The 18,209-nt window shown below is 47.5% G+C and overlaps 1 protein-coding gene across 1 annotated transcript in view; it reads left to right on the top strand.

The window, feature by feature from the left end:
• The window catches only part of SMCHD1 (structural maintenance of chromosomes flexible hinge domain containing 1), a 1,156,633-nt gene that overhangs the window by 732,076 nt on the left and 406,348 nt on the right, over positions 1–18,209 (top strand).

The following is an 18,209-nucleotide window of genomic DNA, read 5'->3' as shown; positions in this document are numbered from 1 at the left end:
TTGCTTCTACACCAGTCAGCGGTGGTCAAATCCACTCTCAAAAAGGCCAAGCACACTCGGACCGGTTTATCGGAGCCCCCAGGGAAGGATCAGGTGACCATGGATGCCCATGTAAGGAAAGCTTTCAGGGTGCTATGCTCTTCACCCACAGCTCTGCATAGACCAGTATATACGGACATCATCAAGCAGGTGCTGGAGGTGGCTGAGCAGCTGCCTCAGCAGCAGCAGGACACCCTCCAGTCACTGGTGCATAAGGGCCTGGCATGCAATAAACACAGGGTCTGATCGAACTATAGTGTGTTTGAGACAGTATAGAAGGTCTCTGATGCAGGGATCAATGCCTGTAGACTAGCATGGCTGCGGGCCTTGGATCTCTGTCAGGAAGTGGAGGACTGACTCACTGATGTGCCATGCACTGGAGAGAATCTCTTTGGAGATAAATTGCAGGACGAGGTGGCCCAAATGCGGGACCACTCCAATAGCTCTCCGCTGGCACCCAGGACCCATCCTGGTCTTCCAAGAGGTCCTCGAGGTCTGGCCACAAGAAGTCTTTCTTTTGCTCAAGGAGATACTGTTTTTTTCCTCCTCAACTCAGCAAGCAACAAAAGGCCCCTCATAGTCATCCCATGCAACAGAGGGCCCCCAAAGCCCCAGCCGACACCTCAGTCAACTCTGGGGATGGGGTTTTGAATGGATCACAGGGAGCATAGCCATGTCTGCCATACCCAGGATGTTGGACCCTCTGTTCAGAGGGAGGCTATGGTTCTATGTTAGCTGGTGGCCCAGTGTAACCTCATACCAGTGAGTTCTGGCCATCGTCCATGGTAGGTAGAGATTAAACTTATTGAGTACCCTGCCAAATTCCCCCCCCCCCCCCCCCGAGTCTTATCGGGGAATGATAGAATATCAGGAGGAACTTCTCGCATAGCTCTCCTTCCTCTTAATGGCCAGGGCAGTTGAGCCCATTCCACCAAGGCAAAGAGGGCAGGGATTTTGCTCTCAGTACTTCTTGATTCCAAATAACACAGGGGGACTCTGTCCCATACTAGACTTGAGGGGCTTGAGCAAATTTCTAAGAAAAATAAAATCTCAAAATGGTTTCCTGGGGCATCTTGATCCCCTTCTTGCAAAAAAGGGACTAGCTATGCTCCCTCAATCTAAAGGATGTGTACACTCAAATCGAGATTTCCCCGGTCGCCGGAGGAATCTCTGATTCGAGGTGGGAAAACAGCACTTCCAGTATCACATGCTGCCATTTGGGCTAGTCTAAGCCCCACATGTCTTCACAAAATGTTTAGCTATGGTGGTAGCGCACCTTTGCAGGCTGGAAGTCAAAGTTTTTCCCCTTTCTTTCTTGAATGGCTGGTCGAGCATCTCTCAGGCAGGGGCCATAGAGTCCAAGTTCTTGATGATCCAGGTGCTAGAGTCACTGGGGTTTGTCGTTAACTACCCCAAGTCACAACTCAGCCCGTCACTGCAATTGGATTTCATTGGAGCCCTGCTAGACATAGCTCAGTCCAAGGCCGTCCTTTCTCACAGGACAAGCAGGATGGTAGTCCTCACATATGGGTGACATCACAGGATGGAGCCCAATCACGGAACACTTTTATCAAAGTTTCTAGAACTTTGACTGGCCCCTACTGGGCATGCCCAGCATGGCATTAACCCTGCAGCCAGCAGGGGTCCCCCTTCAGTCTTCTTTTTTCCGCGCAGCAGTAGCCTCGCGGTTAAGGAGATCTGACCACATTCCTGACGGGAATTTCTTCACGGACTTCTTTAAGGTTAAAGTTGCCCCACAGGGGTCCCTCCTCTTTCTTTACTCACCCGCGGTACTTTGGTAAGTTTTTGCCATTTTTTTTCGTCGATTACCGTCTAGTTTGGCCTTCGTGGCCTACTGGCCGTCGACCGTACCACGGCTCAATTTTTTGCCATGGCGTCTGGTTTCCGTCGGTGCCCAGATTGTACGCGCACCATGTCTATTACAGACCCTCATAGAGTCTGTGTATTTTGTTTAGGTAGTGAGCATGACATCCTGACTTGCACCAAATGTGCCCTTATGACACCAAAAGGTCGCAAAGCCAGAATGGAGAAGATGGGACTCCTTTTCCGTGCTCTCACCCCGACGCCGTCCATCGCATCGACATCATTGGAACCGGCACCGTCGAAGTCGCACCACCATCGACAACCGTCCGGTGACCGCCCGCCATCGACGTCTTCACGGCCATCGACTCCCGTCCCTTCCCCCAAAGATCGAGGGGATCGGAGGGAGAAACATCGCCATCGGCATCGCAAGTCTCAGACCCTCGAGGAACCGAAGCCATCGACCTCGATACTGTCCGAACTTCCATCGAAGAAGCCCCGGTCAGGAGCGGCACCGTCCACTCCTGCGACTGAGACATCGAGGCTACCCTCACCCGATCGGGGTTTGGGAGTCGCGATTCCGCCTGTAAAGGTGGTCCCTCCGGCTCTGCCTCAGCCTCCCTCTTCTGTTACGGAGCCAGGTCTTGTTACCTCAGGTCTCCGGGAGGAACTGGACCGGCTGGTCCAGGAGGCCATCGACAAGGTGATGCAACGGCTCCAGGTCCCTCCGGCACCGAGAGTGGAACCGGTCACCGACCCGATTTCAGCAGCGCTGGCATCTCTGCTTTCCCGGATGGAAGCGCTCATGACCGCCCTTCCACCGGTAATTTCTAGGTCGCCGACAGCCCCGGTGCGCTCCCCGATGACAGTTTCATCAGGAGGAGAAACACCGTTCCGCATTCCTCCTTCGGGAGTTGTGCCTCAACCATCGATGCCGTGTTGTCCCTCGCCACCGATCCATTCATCGGGGGCGATACGCACATCGGCACCATCGATACCTTCGATGCTGGCACCGATGCCCGCCAGGGCATTCTCGGTGCCCCCGGTGATTCCTTCGACTTTCTCGGAGCCTCAGCCGGGACCTTCGGGTATCCAACCCCCTCCTGGTCCTACAGGTCAGCTCACTGATCCTTATGACACCTGGGGGGATGATACGTCCACAGACACCGATGATTTACCTTCACCACCCTTTCCTACTGAAAGTAGAAAGCGTTCTCCTCCAGAGGGCCTCTTTCATCAATTTTGTGAAGGAAATGTTGCAATTGGTCCCTTTTCAACTTCAGACGGAGCAAGATGACAGGCACCAGATGATTGTAAAACTTAGATTGTAAGCCCTCTGGGGATAGAGAAATACCTACAGTACCTGAATGTAAACCGGTGTGATATCTCAATTGAGATCGAATGTCGGTATATAAAAATAATAAAATAATAAAAAATAAATAAATGATGGAGTTTCTCCAATTCCTGGATGCCCCTAAAGTGATCACTTCCATTCCAATTCATCAGGTTTTTCTTGACTTTCTAAAAAAGAATTGGGAGAATCCTGGATCCATTGCTCCAGTACATAAAAAAGCTGACTCTACTTATCTCTTACAGTCAGCAGCTGGCTTTCACAAACCTCAGCTTGACCACCACTCAGTAGTGGTTGAATCAGCCCAAAAGAAAGCAAAAAGAATGAAGCCATACTCATCTATACCTCCTATCAAAGAACACAAGTTCTTAGATAATATTGGTCGACGAGTATACCAAGGGGCCATGCTTATCTCCAGAATAGCTTCTTATCAGCTGTACATGACCCAATACAATAGGGTCATTTTCAAGCAAATACAAGATTTATCTGAAACCCTGCCTGAACAATTCCAACAGCATATTCAAACCCTTTTAACTAAGGGTTTTGAAGCAGGAAAAAATGAAATTAGAACAGCTTATGATATTTTTGACACTTCCACTAGAGTGTCTGCAGCTGCCATTTCGGCAAGACGCTGGGCCTGGCTCAAGTCTTCTGATCTTTGCCCAGACGTTCAAGACAGACTTTCTGACCTCCCCTGCCTAGGGGATAATCTATTTGGAGAACAAATTCAACAAATAGTTGCTGAATTAAAGGACCATCATGAGACCCTCAAACATTTCTCATCGATACCTTCTGATTTCCCATCTAAACAGCCCTTCAAGAAGGACTCTAAGAAATCATTCTTCCGTACACGGAAATATTATCCCCCACCAACAAGATCCAGACCGACGAGGCCTTATAAAAAATCTCAGCCTTGAAAGCAAAAACCGCAAGCAGCTCCCCAGCCAGGGCCTGCTTCGGGTTTTTGACTTTCACTTGGAGAGCGGAAGCCAGATCCCTCTACAAAGCATACCAGTGGGAGGTCGATTAAGTCACTTTCACGAAAAGTGGCACTCAATCACAACCGACCAATGGGTGCTAGCAATCATTGCTCAGGGTTACCACCTAAACTTCTTAACTCACCGGGCTCCCCACCTCTACAAACATGGGGACTAACCGGCCATTCTGTCCTTCTGGAGCAAGAGGTTTCTCTCCTTCTCCAGTCAAACACAATAGAACCTGTCCCTCTTTCACAACAAGGCCTAGGATTCTATTCCCGGTACTTCCTGATTCCAAAAAAGTCAGGAGGACTTCATCCAATTCTGGACTTATGAGCCCTCAACAAGTACCTTCAAAGAGAGAAGTTCAAGATGGTAACCTTAGGCTCTCTTCTACCTCTGCTACAAAGAGGAGACTGGCTCTGCTCTCCAGACCTCCGAGACGCTTACACTCACATTGCGATAGCTCCGGCTCATCGCAAGTATCTCTGCTTTTTAGTAGGCCAAAAGCACTACCAATATCGAGTGCTCCCTTTTGGCCTAGCATCGGCACCACGAGTTTTCACCAAATGCCTTGTAGTTGTCGCAGCCTTTCTCAGGAAGGAAGGTGTCCATGTCTACCCCTATCTGGACGACTGGCTGATCAGGGCCCCAACCCAGCAAGTTGGTCGGTCCTCCCTGAACCTGACCATTCACACTCTAATATCTCTAGGATTTCTCATCAATTACGAGACATCCTATTTACTCCCATCTCAAACCTTATCTATCATTGGGGCAGACTTGGACACCTTACAGGCAAAAGCCTTTCTTCCTTAACAGCGAGTTCAAACCCTCGTGTCTCTAGCTCACCAGTTGCAGTCTCAACACACAGCAACAGCTCGCCAATTCCTCGTCCTGCTGGGACACATGGCGTCCTCAGTCTATGTGACACCAATGGCCCGCCTGGCCATGAGAGTCATGCATTGGACTCTGAGGTCACAATGGATTCAAGCCACTCAGCCTCTGTCAACCATTGTTTACATCACCGACGCACTCAGTCTATCTCTCGCCTGGTGGAAAGATCGCACCAATCTCCTCCAGGGACTGCCTTTTCACCTACCAGATCCTCAAATCATTCTCACCACAGACCCTTCCAACATCGGTTGGGGAGCTCATGCAAACAATCTACAGACGCAAGGATCTTGGTCTCCAGAGGAAGCCAAACACCAGATAAATTTTCTGGAACTTCGAGCGATGCGATATGCTCTCAGAGCTTTTCAGGATTGCCTCTCAAATCACGTAATCCTGATTCAGACGGACAACCCAGGTAGCCATGTGGTACATCAACAAGCAAGGCGGCACAGGCTACTTCCTTCTGTGTCAGGAAGCTGCGCAGATTTGGACGGAAGCGCTCTCCCGTTCGATGTACCTCAGGGCCACCTACTTGCCAGGAGTGAACAATGTCTTGGCAGACAAACTGAGCTGTCTCTTCCAACCACACGAGTGGTCTCTCAACCCCTCGGTAGCGATCTCTCTCTTCCAGCAATGGGGTTATCCCCAAATAGACCTCTTTGCGTCCCCTCAGAACCACAAAGTGAACAATTACTGCTCCCTAATTCGGAGCAAGCACTCTCAGCCGAGAGATTTATTTTATTTATTTATTTTGGGTTTTTATATACCGGCATTCGAGAACGCAGTCCCATCATGCTGGTTCACATAAAACAGGGGTGCATCGTAAACATAAACTAAAAACAATGGTGCGGAAAATGCAGTTACATATAACAGGGAGATTGGAACTTGGCAGAGAAAGAAGAGAAAGGACAGGTTATTAATTCAAACATGTAAACAATAATGGAGATTGTTAATCATGGTGTAGTTGGAGATAAGGATTGGCGAGGATGAGATATATCAGTTTGAGTCCGGGAATGCTTGTATGAATATCCATGTCTTTAGTCTTTTTTTGAAGGTTGAGATGCATGTTTCCAGTCTGATGTTAGAGGGGATAGAGTTCCATAACGGTGGAATGGCTGTAGAGAATGCCCGATCTCTTAGCGTGATGTGTCTGGTGGATTTGGGCGGTGGTACCTGTAGCGATCCTTTGTATGCATCTCTTGTCGGTCTTGACGAGTTATGTAGTTGGAGAGGGATCTGTAGGTCAATGGGAGCCAGTAGATGGATATTTTTGTATGTGGTAAGAATGGCCTTGTATATTATTCTAAAGTGTATGGGTAACCAATGGAGGTTCAATGGAGATGCATTCTCCCTCACGTGGGCAACCGGTCTGCTTTATGCATTCCCTCCACTTCCTCTTCTCTCGAAGACTCTCGTGAAGCTACGTCAGGACAAAGGAACCATGATCCTGATAGCACTTCACTTGCCGCGCCAAGTATGGTTTCCCATACTCCAGGATCTCTCCATCTGCAGGCACATTCCCTTGGGAACGGACCCGCATCTGATCATTCAAAACGACTCATGCCTACTCCATCCCAATCTTCAAGACCTGTCCCTGACGGCATGGATGTTGAAAGTTTAATCCTTCAACCTCTTAACCTTTCCGAATCAGTTTCTCGTGTCCTGAATGCTTCACGGAAGCCTTCCACAAGAAAATCTTATTCCTATAAAAGGAAAAGGTACACATCATGGTGCACTTCCCAGTCCCTTGATCCCTTTTCCTGTCCTTTCCCAAAATTCTTGGACTATCTCTGGCATTTATCAGAATCCGATCTAAAGACCTCTTCCTTTAGAATGCATGTCAGCGCGGTAGCCGCCTTCCATAAAGGAATCGGGGATGTCCATATTTCGGTACAACCCCTCGTAACACGATTTCTTAAAGGCTTGCTCCATATCAAGCCACCTTTACGTCCTCCGGCCCCTTCTTGGGACCTTAATCTGGTTCTCGGTCGGCTCATGAAACCACCTTTCGAACCTCTCCACTCCTGTGACCTTAAATATCTCACATGGAAAGTGTTATTCCTTTTAGCTATCACTTCTGCTCGCAGGGTTAGCGAGTTACAGGCCCTAGTCACCTATCCGCCTTACACTAAACTCCTGCAAGACCGGGCGGTACTCCGCACTCACCCTAAGTTTTTGCCCAGGGTAGTTTTGGAGTTTCACATTAATCAAGCCATCATATTACCTATCTTCTTTCCCAGGCCTCACTCCAACCCAGGGGAACAGAGTCTGCTTACCCTTGACTGTAAACGTGCTCTAGCCTTCTATCTAGACAGTACAGTTGCCCACAGGAAGAGCACTCAGTTGTTCGTCTCTTTCCATCCAAACAAATTAGGGCAACCTGTGGGTAAGCAGGCTCTTTCCTCCTGGTTGGCGGATTGCATATCTTTTTGCTATCAGCAAGCAGGCATTCCTTTCCAAGACCGTGTTAAAACACCCTCTGTGAGGGCCATGGCGACTTCAGTAGCACACCTACGATCGGTGCCGCTTCCTGACATTTGCAGAGCTGCTACCTGTAGCTCACTCCATACTTTCGCAGCCCACTATTGCTTGGACAAAGCCGGAAGACAGGATTCCATCTTCAGCCAATCTGTCCTCCGTAACCTTTTTCCAACGTGACGTACCAACACCCTTCCGCCTGCCCGGTGGGGTTCAGGATGCCCTCTGCCAAATTCCACCCCAGTTGTTGTGCCTGTTGCACGCCGTTGGGTACATTTGGTGCATGTTCGGACATCCTCAGCTCGGTACTCACCCATATGTGAGGACTACCATCCTGCTTGTCCTGTGAGAAAGCAAATGTTGCTTACCTGTAACAGGTGTTCTCACAGGACAGCAGGATGTTAGTCCTCACAAAACCCGCCCGCCGCCCCGCGGTGTTGGGTTCGTTTTTATTTTATTTTTCGACACTACCTGTAGCTTTCAAAACAAGACTGAAGGGGGGACCCCTGCTGGCTGCAGGGTTAGTGCCATGCTGGGCATGCCCAGTAGGGGCCAGTCAAAGTTCTAGAAACTTTGACAAAAGTGTTCCGTGATTGGGCTCCATCCTGTGATGTCACCCATATGAGAGGACTAACATCCTGCTGTCCTGTGACAACACCTGTTACAGGTAAGCAACATTTGTTATCCCAGCAACAGTCCATCAATTTGATGACCACCATGGCAGAGATTCAAGCGAAAGAGAAAGTTCTTTTTTACTCAAGCGAAAGAGAAAGTTCTTTTTTACTCAACGCACAATTAAACTCTGGAATTTGTTGCCAGAGAATGTGGTTCGTGCAGTTAGTATAGCTGTGTTTAAAAAAGGATTGGATAAGTTCTTGGAGGAGAAGTCCATTACCTGCTATTAAGTTCACTTAGAGAATAGCCACTGCCATTAGCAATGGTTACATGGAATAGACTTAGTTTTTGGGTACTTGCCAGGTTCTTGTGGCCTGGATTGGCCACTGTTGGAAACAGGATGCTGGGCTTGATGGACCCTTGGTCTGACCCAGTATGGCATTTTCTTATGTTCTTAACCAGCAGATTTCAACATGGCACATGTTGAGGCTGTTGGACCACATGGCTACAAGGGTACATGTCATTCCCTTAGCATGTTTGCAGATGTGAAAACACTAGTAGACCTAAGGTCCTAGTGGCGATAAGCCATACAGGATCTACGGAACTGCATCCATTACCCCGCCCCTCCAGGACTGTTTGTCCTGGTGGCAGGTAAATTTTAATGTGGAACAGGGGTATCTTTCCAAAGTCCTCAAGACTAAATTGTGCTAATGTCAGAAGTATTCCCCCTGAGCTGGGAGGCTCATGTCGATGGGCTCCGCACCAAGGGTCTGTGGTCCACCCAGGAACAACTGTTTCAAATCAATTTCATGGATCTCCAGGCAATCAGACTCTGTGGGCTTTCAGAAATTGGCTGTCCAACAAAATTGTGCTGATACAGACAAGTGACAATGTGGATGGTCAACGAACAGGGAGGTATGGATTCTTCTCACAGGACAAGCAGGATGGTAGTCCTCACATATGGGTGACATCACAGGATGGAGCCCAATCACGGAACACTTTTATCAAAGTTTCTAGAACTTTGACTGGCCCCTACTGGGCATGCCCAGCATGGCACTAACCCTGCAGCCAGCAGGGGTCCCCCTTCAGTCTTCTTTTTTCCGCGCTGCAGTAGCCACACGGTTAAGGAGCTCCACAGAGATTCCTGACAGGAATTTTCCTCACGGAATTACTAAAAAGTTTCATACCCTACAGGGGGGACCCTCTTTCGAATTTTTGACTCCGCGGTACTCCGGTAAGTTTTTACCTGTTTTCGGTCGATTCCCATCGAGTTTTGTCCTCGCAGCCTACTGCCTGTCGACAGTACCGTGGCTAAATTTTTAAAAGGCCATGGCGTCGGGATTCCGTCAGTGCCCGGACTGCAATCGCACCATGTCCATCACAGATCCTCATAAAGTCTGTGTAATGTGTCTCTGATGTGAACACGATGTCCTGACCTGCACCAAATGTGCCCTAATGATACCCAAAGTTCACAAGGCCAGAATGGAGAAGATGGAACTTCTCTTCCGTGCTCAAACCCCAACGCCGTCGATTGCATCGACGTCATCAGAACCGGCACTGTCAACTTCACGCCAGTATCGACCACCGGCCGATGACCGTCCGGCTTCGACGACTTCTCGGCCTTTAGCTTCCTCTACTCCCCCTCAAGACCAAGGGGATCATAGAGAGCAACATCGCCATCGGAAGCCTCGGACCATCTAGGGAGTGAAATCGACCTCGCCATCGTCCGAGCCGCTGTTGAAGAAACCCCGTCCACAAAAGGCACCGACCTTTTCGGCAACCGGGTCACCGAGGCAACCCTCACCCGACATGGTATTGGGAGCCGCAATTCCGCCTTTAACGGTGGTCCCTCCGGCTATGCCTCTGCCTCCTTCTGTTCCGGAGCCGGGGCTGCTTGCTCCAGGTCTCCGAGAAGAACTGGACTGGCTGGTTCAGGAGGCCATCAACAAGGCGATGCATCGACTCCAAGTTCCTCCGGCATTGACACTGGGTACCGATCATGGAACCAACCGCTGACCCGATTCCGGCAGCATTGGCACCGCTGCTCTCGAAGATGGAAGCGCTCATCGCCGCTTTTCTACTGATGGATCCCGGGTCACCGATGGCTCCGGTGCCCTTTCCGCTTACCTTGTCATCGGGAGGAGAAACACCGTTCCGCATCCCTCCATTGGGAATCCTACCAATGCCTCAGCCATCGATGCCAATATGTCTTTCGATGCCGATACGTCCGGCGCCACCGATCCATTCATCGATGCCTTCGTTGCCTGCACCGGTACCTTCAATGCCTTCATAGGTGCCTCCAATTATTCCTTCAATTCTTTCGGAGCCTAGACCAGGACCTTCAGGGATTCCACTATCCCGTCCCCCTAGGGCTCCTAGAGGGGCAGATGCCGATCCCTACGATACCTGGACAGATGATTCTTCACCAGACACCAATGACTTGCCTTCACCACCTTCTGCTTCTGAAAGCAGAAAGCGTTCTCCTCCAGAGGACCTTTCCTTCATAAGCTTTGTGAAGGAGATGTCTGAATTGGTTCCCTTGCAATTACTGACCGAGCACGATGACAGACACCAAATGATGGAGTTGTTGCAATTCCTGGATGCTCCCAAGGAAATAACCTCCATCCCCATTCACCAAATACTTCTGGATCTCCTCAAAAGGAACTGGGAATACCCTGGCTCTGTTCTTCCAGTCAACAGGAAGGCTGACACCACTTATTTGGTACAGACAGCCCCAGGTTTTCAAAAATCTCAATTGGATCACCACTCTGTCGTCGTGGAATCTGCCCAAAAGAGAGCAAAACCTCATGCTTCCTTTCCCCCAGGCAAGGAGCAAAATTTTCTAGATGCCATTGGACGTCGGGTCTTCCAGGGCTCAATGCTCATCTCTCGGATTGCTTCTTACCAGCTGTATATGACCCAGTACAACCACAACTGGGTCATATACAGCTTCTTACCAGCTGTATATGACCCAGTACAACAGGGTCTTATTCAAGCACATACAGGACTTTGCAGAATCCCTGCTGCAGCAATTCCAGGAACAGCTTCAAACCCTGGTAAACAAAGGGCTTGAGGCGGGCAAGCATGAGATAAGATCATCTTACGATATCTTTGACACTGCTACCAGGGTATCTGCAGCTGCTATCTCGGCGAGAAGATGGGCCTGGCTCAAGTCTTCGGACCTTCGCCCTGAAGTACAGGATAGATTGTCCGACCTGCCCTGTATGAGGGACAATCTGTTCGGCAAATAGATTCAACGAACGGTAGCGGAACTCAAGGACCACCATGAGACCCTGAGACAGCTCTCTCTGATGCCTTCTGATTATGCCTCCAAACAGCCATTCAGGAAGGATACTAAAAAGTCTTTCTTCGTCCAAAGAAGTCCTATCCACCACCGTCTAGGACTCGTTCTACGAGACCTTTCCTTAAGGCCCAATCTCATCAGACACGAAAACAAAAGCCACAAGCAGCTCCTCAGCCGGTTCCTGCTTCCGTTTTTTGACTCCTGCATAGACAGCAGCAGCCAGCTTCCAATGCCTCACCACTGGGAGGTCGATTGTGCCATTTCAACAAGTGGCACACAATCACCTCAGACCAGTGGGTCGTTGCTATAATCTCTCGTGGTTATCACCTGAACTTTCTCTCCATCCCACTGGACTCCTCACCTCGGCTGACGTGGGGAACATCTGATCACTTATCACTTCGGGAACAGGAGGTCTCCCTCCTCCTCCAGTCCAGAGCAATAGAACCAGTACCCTCTTCCCAACGATTCCTGGTACTTTCTAATCCCCAATAAATCAGGTGGCGTTCGTCCAATTCTGGACCTACGTGCCCTCAACAAGTACCTCGAACGAGAAAAGTTCAAGATGGTAACCTTGGGTTTCTGAATCAGTTTCCCGTGTCCTGGTTGCTTCACGGAAGCCTTCCACAAGAAAATCTTATTCTTACAAATGGAACAGGTTTCAGTCATGGTGCTCTTCTCAATCCCTTGACCTGTCCAATCACGAAGTTTCTGGACTATCTCTGGCACTTGTCGGAGTCCGGTCTAAAAACTTCCTCCATCAGAATGCATGTTAGTGCGGTGGCCACCTTCCATAAAGGTGTTGGGGATGTTCCTATATCAGTACAACCCCTTGTAACACGTTTTCTGAAGGGCTTGCTTCACCTCAAGCCTCCACTGAGTCCTCCGGCCCCTTCTTGGGACCTCAACCTGGTTCTAGGAAGGTTCTTGAAACCACCATTCGAGCCTCTCCATTCCTGTGAACTTCGCTATCTCACATGGAAAGTGATTTTCCTTTTGGCAATCACTTCGGCTCGCAGAGTTAGTGAGTTACAGGCCTTAGTTAATTATCCGCCTTCACTAAACTTCTGCAAGACCGGGCAGTACTCCGCCCTCACCCTAAGTTTTTTCCTAAGGTAGTGTCAGAGTTTCATCTCAATCAATCCATTATACTACCTACCTTTTTTCCCAGGCCTCATTTCAATCCAGGAGAGCAGGTTCTGCATACCCTTGACTGTAAACGGGCTCTAGCGTTCTACCTAGACTGTACAGCTGCCCACAGGAAAAGCACTCAATTGTTTGTCTCTTTCCATTCCATCAAATTGGGGCAGCCTGTGGGTAAACAGAGTCTCTCCTCCTGATTGGCGGACTGCATATCCTTTTTCTATCAGCAAGCAGGCATTCCACTTCAAGACCGTGTTAAAGCACACTCTGTGAGGGCCATGGCAACTTCTGTTGCACAACTACGATCGATGCCGTTTCCTGATATTTGCAGGGCTGCCACCTGGAGTTCTCTCCATACTTTTACAGCCCACTATTGCTTGGAGAAAGCCAGAAGACAAGATTCCATCTTCAGCCAATCTGTCCTGCGTATCCTATTCACAACTTGATGTACCAACACCCTTCCGCCTGCCCGTTAGGGTTCAGGATGCCCTCTGCCAAATTCCACCCCAGTTGTGCCTGTTGCACATCTTGGGTACATTTGGTGCATACTCTGACATTCTCAGCTCGGTACTCACCCATATGTGAGGACTACCATCCTGCTTGTCCTGTGAGAAAGCAAATGTTGCTTACCTGTAACAGGTGTTCTCACAGGACAGCAGGATGTTAGTCCTTATGAAACCCGCCCGCCGCCCCGTGGTGTTGGTTTAGTTACGTTTCTTATTTTATTTTGTCATTTCCTGTAGCTTTTTAAACAAGACTGAAGGGGGACCCCTGCTGGCTGCAGGGTTAGTGCCATGTTGGGCATGCCCAGTAGGGGCCAGTCAAAGTTCTAAAAACTTTGACAAGTGTTCCGTGATTGGGCTCCATCCTATGATGTCACCCATATGTGAGGACTAAGATCCTGCTGTCCTGTGAGAACACCTGTTACAGGTAAGCAACATTTGCTATACCTCCTGTATCAGGAAGCGGACCAGATATGGTCTTGGGCCCTCCCCCATGGGATGGTGGTGAGGGCATATATTTGGCCAGAATGGTGAATGTACTTGCAGACAGACAGACAGTCGTTGCTTCTGACCCCACGAATGGTCTCTGAACCAAAGTGGTGAATCTGATCTTCTGGCTATGAGGAAGAACGGAGGTGGATCTGTTCACTGTGCCTTGGAACAAGAAGGTTCCTTAGTTCTGCTCCCTAAATAGGACATATGGCAGACCAGCCTCGGACACATTTTCCTGCGATTGGAGCGCGGGTCTCCTGTACATGTATCCTCCAACTCCACTAGTGGCAAAGACTTTCTTAAAACTTCGCTAGGACAAGGGGACTATGATTCTCAAATCCCCTCATTAGTCGAGACAGATCTGGTTTCCACTCCTTCGGGAGATGTCCATCAGGAAACTGAACAGGCTGGGGAATCCTCCAGATCTCATCTCCCAGGATCAAGGCAGGTTGTGGCATCCCAACCTCAAGGCCCTATCACTCACAGCCTGGATTTTGAGAGGTTGATTCTACAACCACTCGATCTCTCAGAGGATGTGTCTCGAGCTGTCAGAAAGCCTTCCACTAGAAAGTCCTATGTGCTAAAGTGGTGGATGTTTTCCATGTGGTATGAGCCTTAGATCCTTTCTCCAGCTTTCCATAAAAATTGCTTGACTACCTTCTACACCTTTCGGAAGCTGGTCTGAAAACCAATTCAAGGTTCATCTGACTGTGACTGGCACATAGATAATGAATTAGCAAATATATTAAACAAATACTTCAGTTTAGTGTTCACTAAAGAAGACCCTGGAGAAGAACCATCACTTGTTATCAAGACTGTAGAAGGGGGTGGAGTAGATGAAACTCCATTTACCGAAGATAATATCTGGGAAGAGCTAGGATAACTGAAAGTGGACAAAACCATGGGGCCTGATGAGGTTCACCCCAGAATACTGAGAGAACTCAGAGATGTGCTGGCAGATCCACTATGTGACCTGTTCAATAGATCCTTGGAAAAAGGTGTAGTTCCTAGTGACTGGAGAAGAGCGGTGGTGGTCCCGCTTCACAAGAGTGGGAGCAGAGAAGATGCTGGAAACTACAGGCCGATTAGCATCACCTCTGTGGTGGGAAAATTAATGGAGACTCGGCTGAAGGAAAGGATAGTAAACTATCTACAATCTGGTGGGTTGCTCAATCAGAAGCAGCATGGATTCACCAGGGGAAGGTCCTGTCAGACAAATCTAATTGATTTCTTTGTTTGGGTGGCTAGAGAACTGGATCAGGGAAGAGCGCTCGATGCAGTTTACTTGGATTTTAGTAAAGCTTTTAATATGGTCCCAAATAGACTCATCGACAAAATGAGAAGTTTGGGAGTCAGCTCCACGGTGTTGGCGTGGATTACAAACTGGTTGATGGATAGAAGACAATGGGTGATGGTAAATGGAACTTACTCTGAAGAGAGAATGGTGTTAAGTGGAGTGCCACAGGGATCGGTGTTGAGACCGGTTCTGTTCAACATCTTTGTGAGTGACATTGCGGAAGGGATAGAATGTAAAGTTTGTCTTTTTGCGGATGATACTAAGATCTGCAACAAAATGGATATGCCGGAAGGAGTAGAGAGAATGAGGCAGGATTTAAGGAAGCTGGAAGAATGGTCGAAGATATGACACCTGGGATTCAATGCCAAGAAGGGCAGAGTCATGCATCTGGGGTGTGGTAATCCGAAAGAAATATATGCGTTGGGGGTGAAGGGCTGATGTGCACGGAGCAGGAGAGAGACCTGGGGGTGATAGTGTCTAACGACCTGACGTCGACGAAACAGTGTAACACGACGATAGCCAAAGCCAGGAAAATGCTAGGCTGCATAGAGAGAGGAATATCTAGTAAGAAAAGGGAAGTGCTAATCCCCTTGTACAGGTCCTTGGTGATGCCTCACCTGCAGTACTGTGTTCAGTTCTGGAGACCGTATCGCAAAGGAGATAGACAGGATGGAGGCGGTCCAGAGAAGAGCAACCAAAATGGTGGGTAGTCTCCATCGAATGACTTATGAGGAGAGGTTGAAGAACCTGAATATGTATACTCTGGAGGAGGAGAAGGAGGCGCAGGGGTGATACGATACAGACCTTCAGATACTTGAAAGGTTTTAATGTCCATGGTCGTCAACAAACCTTTTTCATTGGAAACAATTTAGTATATCCTAGGGGTCATGATTTGAAACTTCAGGGAGGAAGACTTAGAACCAATGTCAGGAAATATTTCTTCACTGAGATTGTGGTGGATGCCTAGAATACCCTTCTAGAGGAAGTGGTGAAGACTAAAACTATGAAGGATTTCAAAGGGGCATGGGATAAACACTGTGGATCCCTAAAGGCTAGGGGATGGGAATAAATAAGAGCTTATCCGGCACGGGACGGAAGTTACTAACCTTGACAGAAACGTGGGGGTAACCTGCATGGAGTGGCAGTTACTACCTTGGAAAGCTTGCTGGGCAGACTAGATGGACCGTTTTGTCTTTTTCTGCCATCATTACTATGTTACTATGTAGAGGTTAAACCCGCCTTTGGATAGCCTATAGTTGTATGGTTCATGCGAGGTTTGCTTCAGTTGAAGCCTCCCCTAAGGCCTCCTGCTGTGTCCTGGGGATCTCAGTGTGGATTTAGCTCAGCTGATGAAAGCTCTCTTTGAGCCTCTGTGCTCTTGTGACCTGAAGTACCTGATGTGGAAGGTAATATTTTTCGTTGCGGTCTCTTCAGAATGCAGGGTCAATGAGCTCCAGGCCTTAATGACTTATCCACCTTACACTGTTTACTCCAGATAGAAGGCTAAGGCTCTTTTGCAGTTCAAACTGTACAGGGCTCATTCGTCTTGGTGTGAATGGGGCCTGGGAAAAAATGTTGGCAGGACGATTGACTGGTTAAGAAGGAAATCAGACACTTCCTTAGGTAAGAACTTAAGTGCGGACGTTTTTTCCCAGGCCCCATTCACCCCAAGACGAATGAGCCCTGTACAGTTTGAACTGCAAAAGAGCCTTAGCCTTCTATCTGGAGTAAACAGAAGTGATATTAAACGTGATTATTGTACAATACTGACTGGGTGAGAGGTCTGGATAAACTGGGGGGAATTCAGGATGAAGAACCATTAAGGTCTCAATTTCCTGGAGAAGGACTGATTGAACTGGTAGACTAATTGATAAACTGGTTCATTTCATTTACCTCCAAATATTTTAAAATTAACAGACTTGGTCACGTATATTGAGACTTACATGAGTAAGTCCTCCTTTACTATATGCATGTATATTTTAAAATAGGAAAAGTCCCCGCATATCTATGTGTAAACATAAGCACATATCTATGTAAACATAGATATGTGCTTATGTTTCGGGGTAAAAGTACATTTATTTTATAATATGCACGTATGCGATATCCATGAGTTATAAAATACTATGGTAAAATCATGCACAGCCATATACATGCATATATTGTTCGTTCTCCTCAAATACCATGCTTAATCTCTTGTTCCATCCCTCCTGTTACCATGTTACAAACAGTTACCATGTTATAATGTAAAATAAGCAAGTCATGCCTTATTTGTTTTAGTTACATGTAAACAGATGTGATATCTCGATCGAATGTCGGTATATAAAAACAATAAATAAATAAATAAATAAATAAATAAAATAAAAATAAATATATGCTGTTGTGCATAATTTGAAAGTTATCCTCATAGTGTTTTCAATTATGAATTTTTTTTCAGGACATTAGAATTAAATAGTTTTCTAAACTTAAACATAGTAAGGTATGCAAAGAGACAATTTGAAAAGAAGCTTGATGGAGAGGCAAAAACTAATTAAAAAAATATTTCAAATACATTTGAAGCAAAAATCCTGGGCTGCTAGATGACAGAGAAGAGGACAAGAAAAAAGCAGAAAAACTGAATGAATTATTTGCTTTGGTCTTTACTGAGGGGAATGTTGGGAGCATATCCACAGCTGAAACAGTCTTTAAAAGTGGAGATTCTGAGCAACTAAAACATATATCTGATAATGGAGGATGCAATAGATCATAATGACAAATTGAGTAACAAATCATGGGACTGGATGGCATCCACTCTGGAGTTCTAAAAGAACTGAAACATGAAATCGCAAACCTGTTACTAGCATCTGTAGCCTATTTAAAACATCCATGATACTTGAACACTGGAAGGTGGCCAGTATGATGCCGATTTTTAAAGAGAGCTCCAGAGTGATCCAAGAAACTGTAGACCAGAGAGCCTGATGTTGGTGCTGAGCAAAATGATAGAAACCATTCTTATTAAAATAATCACTTGCCATATAGACAGACGTGGCTTAATGGGGAAGAGAAATCATGGTTTAGCATCTTTCAGAAATTTTTAAGGTTTAAATAAACATGTAGATAAAGATGATCCAATTCATACAGTATATTTGGATTTTCAAAAGGTATTTGACAAAGTCCTCCATGACAGAATCCTCAGGAAATTAAAAAGACAGTGGGATAGGAGGCAATGTCATCTTGTAGATTAAGAACTGGTTAAAAGATGGGAAATAGAGGGTAGGACAATATGATCAATTTTCAAATGGAGAAAGGTCATTAGTTGGAGCAT

This window comes from Rhinatrema bivittatum, chromosome 2 (genome assembly GCF_901001135.1).
Source record: "Rhinatrema bivittatum chromosome 2, aRhiBiv1.1, whole genome shotgun sequence".
In the NCBI taxonomy this organism is placed as follows: Eukaryota; Metazoa; Chordata; class Amphibia; order Gymnophiona; family Rhinatrematidae; genus Rhinatrema; species Rhinatrema bivittatum.
Note: the sequence above shows the minus strand (reverse complement) of the source record. Positions and strands in the feature narration are given on the sequence as shown.